Raw genomic sequence first — 14,523 nt, 5'->3', positions numbered from 1 at the left:
TTTCTTGTATGCAGCAAAATTCTGGGTCTTGTTTGTGTATCCAGTCTGATAGTCTGCGTCTTTTTATTGGGGAATTGAGACCGTTGATGTTAAGAGATATTAAGGAAAAATGATTGTTGCTTCCTGTTATTTTTGTTATTAGAGGTAAAGTTATGTTTGTATCTTTTTTGGGGGTTGTTGGAAGATTACTTACTTGCTTTTCCTAGGTTGTAGTTTCCCTCCTTGTGTTGGCATTTTCCATCAATTATCCTTTGAAGTGCTGGGTTTGTGGGAAGATATTGTGCAAATTTGGTTTTGTCATGGAATATCTTGGTTTCACCATCTATAGTGATTGAGAGTTTTGCTGGGTATAGTAATCTGGGCTGGCAATTGTGTTCTCTTAGTGTCTGTATGATGTCAGTCCAGGCTCTTCTGGCTTTTATAGTCTCTGGTGAGAAGTCTGGTGTAATTCTTATAGGTCTGCCTTTATATGTTACTTGACCTTTTTCCCTTACTGCTTTTAGTATTTTTTCTTTGTTTTGTGCATCTGATGTTTTGATTATTATGTGACGGGAGGTATTTCTTTTCTGGTCTAGTCTATTTGGTGTTCTGTAGGCTTCTTGTATGTTTATGGGCATCTTGTTCTTTAGGTTAGGGAAGTTTTCCTCAATAATTTTGTTGAAGATATTTACTGGCCCTTTAAGTTGGGAATCTTCATTCTCATCTATACCTATTATCCTTAGGTTTGGTCTTCTCATTGTGTCCTGGATTTCCTGGATGTTTTGAGTTAGGAGTTTTTTGCATTTTGCATTTTCTTTGACAACTGTGTCAATATTTTCCACCGTATCTTCTGCATTTGAGATTCTCTCTTCTATCTCTTGTATTCGGTTGGTGATGCTTGCGTCTGTGACTCCTGATCTCTTTCTTAGGTTTTCTATCTCCATGGTTGTCTCCCTTTGAACTTTCTTTATTGTTTCTATTTCTAGTTTCAGATCCTGAATGTTTTTGTTTAATTCCTTCTTTGTGTTTTCTTCCATTTCTTTAAGGGATTTCTGTGATTCCTCTTTAAGGGCTTCTATCTGTTTACTTGTACTCTCCTGTATTTCTTTAAGGGAGTTACTTAATTCCTTCTTATAATCCTCTATCATCATCATGAGAAGTGATTTTAATTCTGAATCCTGCTTTTCAGGTGTGATGGGGTGTTCAGGGCTTGCTATATTGGGAGAATTGTGCACTGATGATGGCAAGAAACTTTGGTTTCCGTTGCTTATGTTCTTGCGCTTGCCTTTCGCCATCTGGTTTACTCTAGTGGTACCTGCCCTCCCTGTGTAAAACTGGAGTCTGTATTTCCAGTTATCTTGCTTATTGCAGAGCTCCTCAGAGTCCAGAGGTCTCTGTGGTCTTATGCTCCTAATCTCCTGGGTGGAATAACTCCTGGGACTCAGGCCACCTCTTGGATCTGGAAATCCTTCTGCTCTGAGTGCAGTGGGTCCTCGATGACTCAGGATTCAGTTTCAGCTGCTCTGAGTGCAGTGGCTCCAGCTGCTCTGAGTGCAGTGGCTCCTGGATATCTCAGGATTCAGTTTCTCCACAGGACAGGAGCAGACCAACTCTGTGTCTGCTCCAGCCCAGAGGACCAGGCAGGGGCAGAAGGAAGTGGAATTCCGGAGGGGCGGGGTTTGGGTAGCTGCTGTGCCCTGGATGTCCCTGGCTCCCCGATCTATCTCTGAGGTTTAGGGAGTGAGATGGAGTTCTTACCAGCTGCTCTGAGTGCAGTGGCTCCTGGATGACTCAGGATTCAGTTTCTCAACAGGACGGGAGCAGACCGACTCTGTGTCTGCTCCAGCCCAGCGGACCAGGCAGGGGCAGAAGCGAACATTTTTATACTTTTAAAACCAATCAGAAACAACAATGAAGTGACTACATATCTTGTTTTTAGATCAAACAAAATTTGTTGCTTTTTCTAGCTGTAATTTTAAGAGAAAAGCACCTTGTCACAGTGATTTTTCTAAGACAAAACAACTCTTAGCTTCCTTATAAAACCCAAAAGCTACTGGTCTCTTTTAAAAGCAGCTTGCCAACAATCAATTCTTGAAAAGACCTTTTTAGCTCAGCTCAACTCTTAGCTACAGGTGTAGGGTAGCTGATCAGCCTCTGCTGTGTAAATTAAGACTGCCTTTGAAACAAAGTTAAACTAGCCCAAGAGTTGGATCAAGCAGTTTTAACGATCTTTTTTTTGAACATGTAACAAACACAGAACATTTAGACAATGAAACAAAAGGCAAACACAAACACATGAACGTTGGCGCGCCAAGGACAGACAACAGAGAAGGACATCTAGGAGCTACAGAGAATTTCAGGACGTCTCCTGAATTCTCTGTTTCTAGATGAACTCTGAAATTCTTTTTTGTTGACACAGCTCAGAGAGAGGACACCTGTATTTTTAAAACCCTTTCTCTCTCTCTCATATTCAAGATGTAACTTTTCATCTCGTTCATTGGAGATGTAGCAGGCAGCTATTGTAACACTTTAGTACCCTGCTTTCTAGTTTTTTAATTTCTTTTAACTCTGCTCTTTCCACCTGAAGCAGCTTTTAGACTGCAGGCAATGTCTGTTTAGAATTCTCCTGACCTATGTTTTGCTGTCACCTCCTAGGCAAAATCGGCACAGGGTCAATATCTCATTCACCTAGACTGCCTCTCCCGAGACACTCTTCTTGCAAACACAGCCTCCAAATAACCATCACTAGCGCCAGCACTTGATCTCGCGGCGGCGGCCGTTCATCTGGCTGGCATCTTTCCTCCTCATCTATCTCTTCATCTGAGTCCTCTGCCTCGGAGGAAGTTAGCCCCTCCGACTCAGAGCCACCAAGCCCCAAAACCTCTGGCTCCTTTACTGGATAAAGAGATTTCTTTCTGAGGCTTCCTTTTCCTTCATCTCTCCCAAGGGCGTTTTTTCCCTCATCTTTCACCCCCTCGGATCGAGGGTCCTTGGGGGGGGCCTATCTTCTTCGACATGTCTTTTTTCCCTTTTTCTTTCTGAGTTTCTAAGCGCTTCCTTTCATCTGTTTATGACATGTTGGCCTGTACTCTGTCTAGCACTGTCTTGTCCGCCGCTACAGTTGAGCGGCTTTTCTCATCCTGCAAAACCAGAAGGAAGAGTACCAGCACTGCCTGGGGAGGGAGACGAAATAATTCAAGTCCAAACATGTCTCTCAGAGTTTTACCTTGTCCTGCGGTTCTGGATTTACTCCATGCGTGGAGGGTCTTCTCAAACAGCACTGGCGATGGTGAATTCTCCCGGGTTCTCGGCACCAGCTGTGAGACGAGTGTAATCGTCTCGCCAGCAAGAATGCACGCGCACACACATCAGGATCCTTCCGCAGGAACACGTTTATTTCAAACACAAAATGGTGGAAGACCCCCAGGCCCGGGAAAGCACTGCTTATATACCCTTAGAGTGGTGTATTCACCTCTGATTGGCTGCTTACTCATTGCGAGCCAAAACGCCGTGGGATGGGCTTTAACTTTGGCAGGCTTTTACCATGGCACATGTGCAATTTATTTGTTTACTAGGAAAAATACCGGATGTCAGCGCCATGTTGTAATGGCGGATTCTGCCAGTGCAAACGCGGCTTCCTACAGAGGAACAAGCACAGCTTGGTCATTTAGAGCCTTCTACTTCTCCTTGGAATACCCCTATTTTTGTTATAAAAAAGAAATCAGGAAAATGGAGACTTCTCCATGATCTAAGGGCCATTAATGCGCAGATGCGGCTGTTTGGCTCAGTGCAACGAGGCCTACCTCTACACTCTGCTTTACCTAAGCAGTGGAGGATAATAATTATAGACATTAAGGATTGTTTTTTCTCCATTCCCCTACACCCGCAAGATAGGCAAAGATTTGCATTCACCTTACCTGCTGTTAATCACCTTGAACCAGACAAGAGATATCATTGGACAGTTTTGCCTCAAGGAATGGCCAATAGTCCTACTATGTGTCAACTGTATGTACAAATGGCCCTTGAACCCGTTAGGAAACAATTTCCTTCCCTGCTCTTGATTCATTTTATGGATGATATTCTTATCTGCTATAAAGAATTGACCATTTTGCAGAACTTGTACCCTTTATTAATTGCTACATTAGGACAGCGGGGTCTGCATATTGCCACAGAGAAGGTTCAAATTTCAGAAATTGGTTCCTTTTTAGGGACAGTTATTTACCCTGAGAAAATAGTTCCTCAAAAATTAGAAATTCGCAGAGATCATTTACATACCTTAAATGACTTTCAAAAGTTATTAGGTGATATAAATTGGTTAAGACCATTTTTGAAAATTCCCTCTGCTGAATTGAAACCTTTGTTTGACATCTTGGAATGAGATTCTCACATTTCCTCGCCAAGAGCACTAAAACCGACTGCAAGCCTTGCCCTGCGAATGGTAGAGGATGCTTTGCAGGAGGCCCAGCTAAAACGCATTGATGAGACTAAAACTTTTAATTTATGTGTCTTTAAAACCAGACATTTACCAACTGCTGTGTTATGGAAGGACAGGCCCTTATTATGGATCCATCCCAATGCATCTCCTGCAAAGATTATTGAATGGTATCCAGATGCAGTCGCTCAGCTTGCCCTTCATGGGTTAAAAGCAGCTATTACCCATTTTGGAAGGGAACCTAAGGTTTTAATAGTGCCATATACTACATATCAGGTTCAAATATTAACTGCTACCTCTGATGTTTGGGCCGTGTTGGTCACCTCCTTTAATGGTCAAATAGATAATCATTATCCTAAACATCCCATTCTACAATTTGCCTCAAATTGTATTTCAAGCTATTGTATTTCCGCATATCATATCTCAGAAGCTGCTCCCGGATGGAGTGGTTGCTTACACAGATGGGTCAAAAACAGGTGTGGGTGCCTATGTAGTTGATAATAAAGTCACTGCCAAACAATACCATGAGACCTCACCTCAAGTTGTGGAATGCTTGGTAGTATTAGAGGTTCTTGAAACTTTTCCAGGCCCTTTAAATATTGTTTCAGATTCCTTTTATGTAGTAAATGCAGTTAAAGTCTTAGAAGTGGCTGGGCTAATTAGACCATCTAGTAGACTTGTGGAAGTTTTTCAAAAGATTCAGTTTGCTTTAGTTAATAGGAGATTCCCTGTTTTTATTGCACATATTAGGGCTCACTCAGGTCTACCAGGTCCAATGTCTCATGGGAATGACCTAGCGGATCGAGCCACAAAGTTGGTTGCTATCGCCCTATCCTCAAAATTGGATTTGGTCAAAGATTTTCATAAAAAATTTCATGTGACAGCAGAGACGTTACGTCATTGGTTTGATATAACTAGAAAAGAAGCTAGAGATATAGGTATTCAATGTCAGAATTGCTGTCAATTTTTATCAGTGCCTCATGTAGGAATTAATCCATGAGGAATTCGGCCACTACAGATTTGGCAAATGGATGTTACTCACATCCCATCCTTTGGCAAATTGCAATATTTACATGTTTCCATTGATACTTGTTCCAGAATTATATTTGCTTCTCCATTGGCCAGAGAAAAGGCAGCCCATGTTATCCAACATTGCCTTGAGGCATGGAGTGCCTGGGGGAAGCCTAAAATTCTCAAGACTGATAATGGACCAGTTTACACTTCTCAAAAGTTTGGACAATTTTGTCACCAAATGGAGGTGACCCATCTGACGGATCTCCCTTATAACCCTCAAGGACAAGGCACTATAGAATGGGCTCATCGCACTCTTAAGTCTTATCTAATAAAACAAAAAGGGGGAATCGAGGAGGCTCTACCCTCAGTGCCACGAGTCACCGTTTCTATAGCACTTTTTACCCTTAATTTTTAAAATCTGGACAGTCAAGGCCACACGGCAGCTGACCATCACTGTTTAGAGCCTGACAGGCCAAAAGAGATGGTCAAATGGAAGGATGTCTTGACTGGACAATGGAAAGGCCCGGATCCTATTTTAGTAAGATCCAGGGGAGTGGTTTGTGTTTTTCCGCAGGAAGAAGACAACCCATTTTGGCTACCAGAGCGATTGACATGATGACTCTCGATATTAGAAGATGACACCCAGGCGGACCCTCCAAACTCTGATGACAGCCCTCATGCTGATCCAAGCGATACAGGTTCCTAGTATATCGGGGAAACAATGATGGGCCATATTATCTGCCTTTCAAAAACCCATACCGGTCAGACACAATGCAGCTAATCTGTCCAGGAAATTGTCTCAATATCTTGCAGGAAATTGGTCAGAAAACTTCGATGAGACACTCAAAAAATTGAGAGTGGCTGTGGTGGCCATCAACTCGACGCACATGGATTTGTCCCTGACTGAGGGACTCTCCTTCTGAATCTCTTCAGCTTTCTCTTTCTTTAAAGAGTGGGTGGGAGTAGGCCTGTTTGGTACAGCCCTATGTTGCAGATTAGTGTTCATGCTATGGTTGGTCTGCAAACTCAGAGCTCAACAAAAACGAGACAAGGTCGTTATTACCCAAGCACTTACAGCCCTAGAACAAGGTTCATCTTCTGAAATTTGGTTATCCATGTTAAAGAAATAGCCAGTAGACAGATTCCTCAGCCGTTGCACCCCAAGAGATTTGCCCATTGCACTGGGTGGGTGAGGAGTCTTGGCCTGGCTGGTCCTTGTCTGTGTAGCTGTGGTACCTGAATTTGAGGCAAACAGCCCTTGCACCCCTGGGAGATGGCTCCATTGCACAGGGACGGGTGTTTGCATCTCTCTCTGTTTCCCCTAGCCCTTGCACCCAGAGGACTTGTTTCCATTGCACCTAGTAGGGTAAGGGATACTGTCTTAAACTATCAGTCCTTGATCTCTTATTCCCCCAAGATGGAATTTGCTTGATCGGACTTGAGTTTGAGTCATGATTGGTACCGCGCTAGATAGGCCAAGGGCAGTTCCATCTTAATAAAACAAAAAGGGGGAGATGCAGAGAGCCGCGGTGAGTGGAGACGGCACTCGCCATTACAAGATGGCGCTTGCATCCAGCACTACTGCAAGTACAAGTGGACTGTGCATGTGCATGTTGTGAAAGTGTGCCAAGTCACAGCCCATCCTGGGGCGTAATATGCGTTCCTGAGCAAGCAGCCAATCAGATATGAACACACCGTTCCAGGGGTATATAAGCAGTGCCTTTTCAGGGCCCGGGGTCTTCCTCCTTTCATCACAATAAAAATTTGCTGCAGAAGGATCCTGGTGTCCGCGTGTGCTCTTGCCTGCGAGACGATTATACGTGGGTCACATCTTGTAATGATGATAGAAGATGATAATAAGGACATAAACAAGTCCCTCAAAGATATACAGGAAATACAGGTAAATAGGTAGAAGCCCTTAAAGAGGAAACACAGAAATCTCTTAAAGAATTACAAGAAAGCACAACCAAAGATGTGGAGGAATTGAACAAAAACATCCATGATTCTTTATTAGATATTTAATTTACAATTTAGATGTTATCCCCTTACCCCAATCCCCCCTGCCCAGGAGTACTGTAACTCATTCACCCTCTTCCTTCCTTCTATGAGGATGTGCCCCCACCTACCCCTCCACTCCCACCTCCCCACCCTTGAGTTCCTCCATACTCAGTGTCCTGCCTTCATATGACCAAAGATCTCCTCTCCCACCTATGCCCAACAAGACCAATCTCCTCTACATATACAACCAGAATCATACGTCCCTAACTATGTGCTCCAAGCTGGTGGTTCAGACCCTGTGAGCTATGTTTGGTTTGTGTTGTTGCTTTCCTCATTGGGCCACAAACATGCAAACCATTTCAGCTCCTTTAGCTCCTTCTCTCTAACCCCTCCATTGGGAGCCCCTTGATTAGTTTAATGGTTAGCTGTGAGCATCTGCCTCTGAACAATACATCAGACTCTGGCAAACCTCTAAGGAGTCAGCTATATCACACTCTTGTCAGCATGGACTTCTTGGCATCCACATCAGCATCTAACTTTGGTTACTGCACATAGGATGGATACCCAGGTGTAATGGCAGCCAGATGGACCCTCCTTCAGTTTCTGTCCCACACTTTGTCTCCATATTTGCTCCCTTGAGTATTTTGTTACTCCTTCTAAGAAGGATCAAAGCATCCACACTTGGCTTTCCATCTTCATGAGCTTCATGTAGTCTGTGAGTTGAATCTTGGGCTAATATCCAATTATCAGTGAGTGAAAACCATGTGTGTTCTTTTGTGATTGGGTTAACTCATTCAAGATAATATTTCCTAGTTCGATCCATTTACCTAAGAATTTCTCAAATTCATTGTTTTTAATAGCTGAGTAATACTCCATTGTGTAAATGTACCACATTTTTTAGTGTGTATTAGTCCTCTATTAGATGTAGGATTGGTATAGATCTTTTCCCAATCTGCTGGTTGCCATTTTGTCCTATTGACAGTGTCCTTTGCCTTACAGAAACTTTGCAATTCTATGAGGTCCCAATTGTCAATTCTTGATTTTAGAGCATAAGCCATTGATGTTCTGTTCAGAAACTTTTCCCATGTACCCAAATATTTGCTGTTCTTCCCCGCCTTCTCTTCTACTAGTTCAGTGTATCTGGTTTTATGTGAAGCTTCTTTATCCACTTGGACTTGAACTTTGTACAGGGAGATAAGAATGGACCAATTTGCATTCTTCTACATGTTGTCCTCCAGTTGAACCAGCACCATTTGTTGAAAATGCTGTCCTTTTTCCACTGGACAGTTTTAGCTCCTTTGTCAAAGATCAAGTGACCATAAGTGTAATGGTTCATTTCTTGGTCCTCAATTCTATTACATTGATCTTTCTGTCTGTCGATGTACCAATACCATGCAGTTTATTATCACTATTGCTCTGTAGTACAGCTTGCAGTCAGGGATGGTGATTCCTCCAGAAGTTCTTTTATTGCCAAAAAATAGTTTTTCCTATCCTGGGTTTTATGATACTCCAAATGAATTTGATATTTTCTCTTTCTAACTCTGTGAAGAATTGAGTGGGTATTTCATTGGGGATTGCATTCAATCTGTAAATTGCTTTCAGCATTTTAGGCCATGTACCACTTATTCAATCTTTTACCTGTTTGATTTTTGTTTTCCTGTATTTTTTAAGGTATCTTTTTCTATTTAAGGGCTTTTAGGTTTTTTTTTTTACAGTGGTTTTCTGTATTTCTTTCCATATATTATTTATATCCTTTTAAAAGGACATGATTAGTCCAGCATCCTGGTTTTCATGTGTATTGGGTTATCCAGGCCTTGCTATATTGGAAGAGGTAGGTTCTGATGGTGTAAGTAGAATCATTATTAGTATGTCTAGTCATTTGCCAATAGGAGAGCAATGCTTTTTACTGTAATTTCTCAATCACTATGGACTGCAAATGTCCAATATTAAAGAGTAAGAGGATAAGACTACGGCTTGACTTTTACACTCTGGAATAGAATGTAATGATAAATTTTGGAAACAGATATGAAAGATTGACATAGAAACCTGGTTTCATCTGGATTTTTCTTGCTTAAAATATTTCACACAACTGGAACAAAATTTTATCATTTTTAATCATTTTATGGATTTGATATATGAGGTAGATTTTTTAAGATACACTAATACGTTTTGTGGGTAGTATCATTAGGGTGAATATGTGGAGGTAAGAGGACAATTTTGCCAGCTGGTTCTTGCCTTCATCATGTTGACTTAGTTCCTCAGGTTTGAAGGCAAGTATCTTTACTTACTCAATCTCCTCTCTAGGTCAAGACTTGATAGAAAAAGGACCTGAGATAAAACAGTAAGTTTATATCATGACATTAAGCCACACAAAGTACAAAGACAACAGAACATATAAGTATTCATCTAAGATACAGGAGTCTGATGAAAATAAAAGCCTCAAGATATCATTTTGCTTACTTACGGGAAAATCCTACACCATGTGTTGTTATGTCCAGGGTGGAAACAAATGTTAAAGCCCAATAGCCAGCACAGCAGACACAGAGACCTGCTTTGCAAGCCAGATGTAATGAGTTCCTTGGATATCATACATGAAGCAGAAAGGAGTGAGGAATACTCACAAAGTTCCTTTTGACCTCCATACACATGCCATGCCCATACCCCATTATGTAATTGTACAAAATAATATTATATAATATAATAGCTTTATGTCAAGTTGACATACGTTATCTTAAAGGAGGGACCCTCAATTCAGAAAGTGCTTCCATAAGATCTAGAGCCAGGGCATTTTTTTCCTTTCTTTAATTTTTAATTTTTAACTTTTTTATTATTTACTTTTTAAAAAATTATCCTCATCCCACAATTTCTCATCTCATTCTTCCTCCTCCAGTCTCCAAGAGAATATCCCAAATCCCCCAACTCCCCAATCCCCTACAATAACCACAGCCTGGCATCCACAATCCCTGGGGCTCCAAGTCTCTTGAGGGTTACATGAATCTTCTCTCACTGAAGCCAGACCTGACAGTTCTCTGTTGTATATGTATGTAATGGGGTCCTCATACAACCTAGTGTATGCTACTTGGTTGCTAGTCTGTATCTGAGACATCTCCTGGTTTCTGGGTTAGTTGAGACTGCTGGTGCTTCTATGGGGTTGCCCTCCTCCTCAGCTTCTACCAGCATTTCCCTAATTCAACCACAGAGGTCTCCAATTTCAATACATTAATTGGGTGTCAACATCTACATCTGTCTCATTCAGCTACTTGTTGGGCCTTTCAGAGGGCAGCCATGCTAGGCCCCTGTCTGTAAGGACACATAACATCAGTAACAGTATTAGGCCTTGGAGCCTTCTCTTGAGATGGATCTCAAGTTGGACTAGTCACTGGACAACCTATTCTTCAGTTGTTTTCTCTGTTATTGTCCCTGCAGTTTTTAGAAATGAGCAATTCTGGGTCTGAGTTTATGGCTGTGGGATGGCAAGACCATCCCTCCACTTGATGTCATTTCTTTTGACTAGAGGTGGACTTTACAAATTCCCTCTCCCCAGTGTTGGGCATTTCACCTAAGGTTCCTCCCTTTGAGTCCTGACATTCTGTCATCTCCCAGGTCATAGGTACAATCTAGAGGGTCCTCCCACTTCTATGCATATAAAGACACATAGCATCAGTAACTGTATCAGGCCTTAGAATCTCCCCTTGAGATAGATTTCAAGATGGAAAAGTTCCTGATCCTCCTTTTTTACAGTCTGAGGGCAAGTAGAAGTAATGGAAATACACAATGTGCAATATTCCTTCTGCTGGCCCTCAGGGCTTCACTCCTCTTCACCCCCTCAATATCTCATCACGGTCCACATTTCCCATCCCCTCTCCTTTCCTATGTAGTTCCCTTCTTCCCTTTACCCCCATGATTTCTTTCCTCTCCCTCCAAAGTGCAAACAAAGCATCCTCAATTAGTTGCTCTGGCTTGTTAACCTTCTTGAATAATATGAATTACATCCTGCATATTCTGTAGCTTTTGGCTAATATCCACTTATTAGTGAGTTAATATCATGCATATTCTTTTGGGTCTGAGTTATTTCACCGAAGATAATATTTTCTAGTTGCATCCATTTCCCTACCAAACTCATAATATCCTCTTTCTTAATAGCTGAATAGTATCCCAATGTGTAAAAGAACCACATTTTCTGTATCCATCCCTCTGTTTTGGGGCATCTGGAATGAATCTAGCTTCTGACTGTCACAATAAGGCTGCTGTAAACATAATGTAGCTCATGATCCTGTGGCATGGTGGGGCTTCTTTTGGATATATGCACAAGTGTGGTATATCTGGATCTTCAGGTAGATCTATTTACAATTTTCTGAGGAACTCTCAGATTGATTTCTTGATTGGTTTTTATAGATCTCAATCCCATAGCCAATGTAGAAGTGTTTCTCTTTCTCCATGTCCTCCTCAACACATGCTGTCATCTGAGTTTTTTTCTTAGCCATACTGTTTGGTGTAAGGAGGAATCTCAGGGTCTTTGTGATTTGCATTTCCCTGATCACTAAGGATTTTGAACATGTCTGTAAGTGTTTCTTGGTCATTTCAGACTCCTCTGTTGTAATTCTCTGTTTAGCTCTACACCCATTTTTTTGATTGGATTTTTTTTTGTTTTGTTTTGTTTTGTTTTTTTGGAGGCTAGCTTCTTGAGTTCCTTGTATATTTTTTATATCAACCCTCCTTCAAATGTGGAGTTAGTGAAGATCTTTTCCCAATCCGTAGCTTGCCTATTTGTCCTATTGACTATGTAATTTGCCGTAAAGCTTCTCAATTCCATGAGGTTCCATTTAACAATTCTTGATTGTCAGGAATCATAATTGGATAAGATAATAACTAGCAAATGATCTTCCTTAGATGGCCTCCTTCAGATTATTCTATAATCTTTGACAAGTTCACCCTGATTTAGCAATGTTTTAGAGAACTCAATTTAGAAAAGGGTCCTGTAATCAATATGTCACCGGTTAATTGCTCTTAAGTAATTACCAGACTTTCTCCTACTGAGAACACATTCCAAGAAGTTGTAAAACAATTAACCAAAGGTCATAAAAAGGAACTAACTATGATAGAAGGTAAAATATTGACTGCATTTATCTATACAAAACTTCACTAAAAACTTAGTTATGGGTTTAACCCTTCAGTGAACCTAAGGAGCTGTGACAGGTAATGGATGCTTAGCCAGATAATTACTCCTAATGGATATACATGAAAACATTCTCTGTTATAAAATTCTACTTCAATTTATGATTTGTTTTGTGTGTGTGTATGTGCGTGTGAACTTGTGATAAACTTTGTAACATTTGATAATGTATTTTTTTTGGAGTTTAAGATTCCTTTTGAAAACAAACTATAGTTGTTTTACAGAAACAACAACAACAAAAATAGCATCTGTTAGATTCATTGAGATAGTCCCTTGAAGAATAACTGTATCTAGGTTCACTGACCTGCTTTGGAGCTGATTGTAAGCAAGGGTGGACACACAGTATCCTGTGCACTGTGAGTTTCCCTGCTCAGCAGCTACTGACAGTTTCTTTGTTAGAAATTTTTGTCTGTTGTATTTAAATGTATTTAGTCACTATTTTCTGAAGCAGGAAAAAAAAACTATCACAGATCAATACTGTTCTAGTTTCATTCTCTTCTCTTTTTGTGGATTTTTTACTTGATATTTTATTTATTTACATTTCAAATGTTTTCCCCATTATACATCCCCACCATTAATTCCCTATCACATCTCTCCTCCTCCTTTTTTGTTTTTATACCATTTATTTTACATGCAGGTATTAAGGTCAGTTCTAGGTTGGGGAACAAGCACTACAATAGATACAAATATTCAAGGAACAAGCAAGACAATAAACCCAGAGAGTCAAAGAAAAAGCAGGACAATAAACAGAGTCCTGGGATCACTCCCATGATCACCATTTCTAAGGTTTTATCAAGATGACCAAAATATCTGAGCCTACTACTTCCCTGTCCTAGCCCAAAATCATTTTCATGCCTGAGGCCTACTTTTTTGTTCTAGCTTAAGATTTTGATTCCTGCCTGTAGTTACTTCTTTGTTCTAGCCTAGGATTTATTTAGATTACTGCCTGAAATTACTTATTTGTTTTAGCCTAATGTCAGACTCCTACCAAGAATGTTTGAAAAGACATAGTAAATTATATTATCCAATATTTATATAAAAAACACATATAATGCACATATATATGTGAAACATTAAAATGCAGTTTCAAGATATTGTATCAATTGGAATGATAATGTTCTCCCCAAAAATGACCGACTATATAACAAAACACCAGTATCGTGCATGAGAATTTTTTTCTTAAGCAGTTGGTCAGGAGAGTGTAAGAGACACCACCCCCAAAACAACATCAACTATTGTTGACATTATTTGTCTCTCAGAAGTTGAAGATAAGATTATATTGCTGAAGCCACAATAAACTTCAAATACAGAATTTGGAGAAACTGAACTAGTATACCCTGCAAATCTTGTCTGAGTGTAGTGGTTTTCATTTAAAAAAAAAGATGCTACTCAATCTGCCAAGGGAGAAGAATAATCAAACCCCCAAAATATGCAAGTGTCAAGCCTGTGAGCCACAAAAATGACTTGACTAGCAAGACATTCACAGGGGTCCAACGTAGACAACCACCTGGAGCTGGAATAGGCAAAAACCCAAGAGGCTCACTACCATCAGTTCCCTAAACCAGTGTAATTTCCAGCTGTTTTTTAAATGCATGTCCTTACACCTGAGGTAAATGCAATTCTCATGCCTTGTCAAAGATACTTCTTTTTATAACATATGGAGACTCTCACAAAGATCCACAATGGGCCAAAGTGTAGATAATAATTAACAGTAAGGTGCCCAACCCCAACTGATACATCTGCAATAAATCCTTTCAACATGAGACTCAGGGAAAAAAGTCACAGAAGAGGGTACAGAAATCCCCTAGTGGCCCAAGATTCCTGTTGATAGAATATGCCTATCTTAGACACTACAGAGAAAATAGACACATGAACTCTTAACAGTATAGTTATACAAACAACCCAGAAAAATGGCACTAGAAGGCAC

Source organism: Grammomys surdaster, unplaced genomic scaffold, assembly GCF_004785775.1.
Source record: "Grammomys surdaster isolate TR1022 unplaced genomic scaffold, NIH_TR_1.0 578, whole genome shotgun sequence".
NCBI classification, from domain to species: domain Eukaryota; kingdom Metazoa; phylum Chordata; class Mammalia; order Rodentia; family Muridae; genus Grammomys; species Grammomys surdaster.
The sequence above is the reverse complement of the archived record's forward strand: the minus strand, read 5'-3'. Positions refer to the sequence as shown.